Below are 3,606 nucleotides of genomic sequence, written 5' to 3' on the forward strand. Positions count from 1 at the left end.
TCTTGCTCAATACTGGACCAATTTCAAAGATTGTTGTTCTTATCAGTCACTTACACAAAAAAAACATGAAAACTTTAACTAGAAATTAAAACAACACTTTGTAACTTTTGCTGAGTAACTGTGACCGAGTAACTGTGCATTTAGTTCTGTCGATGTTGGAGCAGGCAGGGTACGTAGCCGCACTGTGTAATCATTTTTCTGATGTTAACTATATTACATCACACAATAAAATGCTTACCTAGTTTGATGTCTTCCACTCAAACTCGGTGAGCCGTTGGAGGAAGGTGGTGACTTGGGAGCTGATGCTTGTCACCTTTCTTTGGACAACTCCCGTATGCGGCTTGTACCCACTTCGGCCATGCACTTGCTTCCCTCATCTGGGTTGATCCTTAAGATATATAAGATATATCATAATAATCATCAGCAGTCATATTTAAATATACAGTATATATGGAAGTAAACCTGCCAGCGAGCACATTCGGTTCAGAAAGTCACAGCGAAAACACACCGGGCACGTACGCGTAAGCCATCCTTCTTCTCTCGGCCCTCTCTCTCTCCGATAGAAAGAGACAGGATTTGTGGGGAAAAGTGTGGTAATTGTAGGCTATATACAGTATATGTGTCCGTGTCACTCTCTCTGTCCGTCCATCGGTCTCTCCCTCCTTGCGCCTGATCATGTGTCTCGCTGTGAGAAGTCAAGACAGCCCAAATCCCCATGAACCTACTGTGGTCTTCCCGTATGTGATTAATCAAGGGGGTAAGCTTCGCTTCAGAACTCAAACCTCCTATGGCGCCATTTTGATGCTACAAAGCGATCACCTCCCGTTAGCATTCCACTGATTTGTCATTGTTTGACATTGTTTATTTCTAAAGAAACACGACAATGTATAAAAGGCTCCATTACCTTGTACCTCACGTTACGGCTTGTAACGTTTGTAAAAATAGGCTAACGATTGTGTCATAACCAAGTGACTTACTGTCACATAGTAGATGAATTACCGTATAGTAGAGGAGTAGCTCACAGGCAGTTTCGACTTACATTAGCTGTTTAAGTTTAATTACTAATGTTAACTAGCATGTTAGTGATCAATAATTAGCCTGTTCTTATGTTATCTCCTTACATATACCTACACTCTCCATCTCTGTAAGATTTGGAATGATTGAGATTTCTCTCGGCACAGCTACCAGAAGACTTCACACTTTCAGACATGTTGCTCACGTCACATCTACGTTGTCTCTGTCAGTTGGAGGCTGCGCAGTAAAGCTGGCCATCACTGGAAAAGTGCTTCTAATAGCCTTCACTGGTCTCCGTCCAGAGACACGGGATCTGGTGGTCCATTCTTATATACTGTCTATGTGAGTAACTGCCTTGCTTGACACATTCTCCGAATGACACGAAATTATTGCTGCAGCTCGCGGGCCGAAGTGGCCGCTCCGTGACTAGTATGAACGGATCGATTGGATGACATAGGCGCTGAAATAAAAATAGCTGCGCTACGCAGGTATGCGCACCGCTTACATGCCCGTGTGTTTTTCACTGTAAGTTACCACAGTAATAGGGCTCTATATACCCAAGTCTTTTTCTCAGTTGTTTTCTCTTTGTCAGTAAGTGTATAGAGTGCTCATATAGTCCAAATATGTACCATTACCTTTTAAATGCTTTATGCAGATAATTACTTACCTTGTACCAACTCCAGTGTAGTAGATGCTGACTCTTGATATTCAAGATTGAACGATAAAAGGAGCCAAAGAAGACGACAAAAGCACTGGCGTTAAGTTGGTTAGCTTCAAAGAGGACCTTCCCCTCAATGCTGACCATCCAATGGGTGGAAGACGTCAAACTTCTTCCTAAAAAACAAACAAACATCTTATCTCATCTACAGTGTGTCACAGAATACCAAACATACATGGCTAATAAAACATCCTCCTCTTCTTCAAACTATTTCTCGTACCTAGCATGATCCGCCTTGGTGTGGTGGGCAATGTGACCTCCTGCTCAATTGAAATCTCGGTCGAGGTTGGCTGCAAACTAAAAAAAGAAAAGCATCTCACATATTGGAAGTAATTGGTTGTTGTTCTACATATGAAATTATGAAAATTTATATTTTTAAGTGCATGCATGGTGTTATAAAACACAATTACAACAAGATAAAAAAAAATGCATGCCATGCATTAGTATGCAAGGAACCAGTATAATTTAGGTAACACAGAATGTTATGTGATGCATTAAAAGGTTAATCACGTAATAGATAGCTAGATAGCTAACAACAACACTATTTTGTGAAGAAAAACTTAAAGCATAAACCATGGTAGCTAATACGCTCAACTCCTAACATCATATTCTTTGAGTTAAACAATATTTGGCTTAGGTCTCATAAACTAAAAAGGATGAATTCAATGATATCACATTACAGAATGCAACAATACTACTGTAACGTTGGGCACTTTTTTGCTGGACATCTTGATGGTTTTAAGTGGCCAAACTCTGAAGCCAAGGGGAAAAAAATGCTATCTACAAATGCTCCACATTAACATTACTTAAAGACGTCTTCCCTGTCACCCGACATAACTTTTAGAGTGGGTGTTTTTTAAAAAGATGTAATGTTAACATTAGGTGCTATTAAAACTAGATGGGCAACTATAGAGGTAACGATTTAATGTTAACTTTACCTCCACTAATGTTAGGTTAATAATGCGGTACATTTTGCTTAATCATGCTAAAACACTGACAAACCAACCCACAGACTCAACATAAGCATAGGTAATGTTAGCCAAAATGCGGCAACAGCAAGCTAAAAAGCTAGCAGCTACTGACCTTAAACTTCTAGGGTTACATTTTAATTCCGACAAAGATAATGGTGGTCTGACAAGTGAAAAATATGTCCCTAACAGCGCGTGTAAAACAAGTTGTGTTAGCTTTAGGCTACCGAACGTCGTCATTATAGCTAATGCTCACCATGGGGAAAATGAACTATAGTTAACAGTTTGCTCTTGCCTAGCTAGCTATGACAAAGGTCGGTAAACTAAACCTACGTCTCTGCTTGGGAAGGCTTGTGAGCAGAAATTTTAATGTCACAGAATTAGCAAAAATTGGTCTTACCTTAACGCTGCTCCAGCTCTCTTCGAGGAGTGTGTGTGACCCGGGACTCTGGTGCGCACACGCACAGACCAAACCGGGCGGTACTCCTTTGAAGTTACTCCTTTCAACGCCTTCGAAGTAACTACGCGCTACTCTTCTGAAGTTGTCAGAGTCTGAGGTCAGAGGTCAGAGTTCAAATCTGGCGGTCAAGCATTTATATCCGTAATGGCTTTCTTGTTTCTCTCAATAAATGATTGACACTGCTGAAAAAAATGTATAAATTTTTTAATTACCTTCACTGCTAAAAGCAAAACAAATTAAGTGTATTTCATTTTATAGTGATATTTTATTTTTCCATTTCATTGCTATGCTTCTATAACATTAACTAACAATTTTATTTAAAATTCAGTTAGTCTTATTCAACTACAGTAGCACTACTGCTGTTGTTTTACAGCAGACTACCGCAAATTCAAAATATACAGTAAATCACTGTAAACTAAATGTTATTACCCATAATGCAATGCATA

At 39.5% G+C, this 3,606-nt stretch overlaps 1 long non-coding RNA gene across 1 annotated transcript; it reads right to left on the bottom strand.

The window, feature by feature from the left end:
• Positions 1–1,744: 1,744 nt before the first annotated feature.
• Positions 1,745–3,223, bottom strand: LOC114549486 (uncharacterized). The gene is made up of 3 exons (XR_003691554.1): positions 3,101–3,223; positions 1,953–2,029; positions 1,745–1,848 (listed from the first exon to the last, which is right to left on the bottom strand). It is a non-coding gene; the product is annotated as an uncharacterized LOC114549486 (long non-coding RNA).
• Positions 3,224–3,606: the final 383 nt, after the last annotated feature.

The sequence above is a fragment of the Perca flavescens genome, chromosome 22 (genome assembly GCF_004354835.1).
Source record: "Perca flavescens isolate YP-PL-M2 chromosome 22, PFLA_1.0, whole genome shotgun sequence".
Classification (NCBI taxonomy): Eukaryota; Metazoa; Chordata; class Actinopteri; order Perciformes; family Percidae; genus Perca; species Perca flavescens.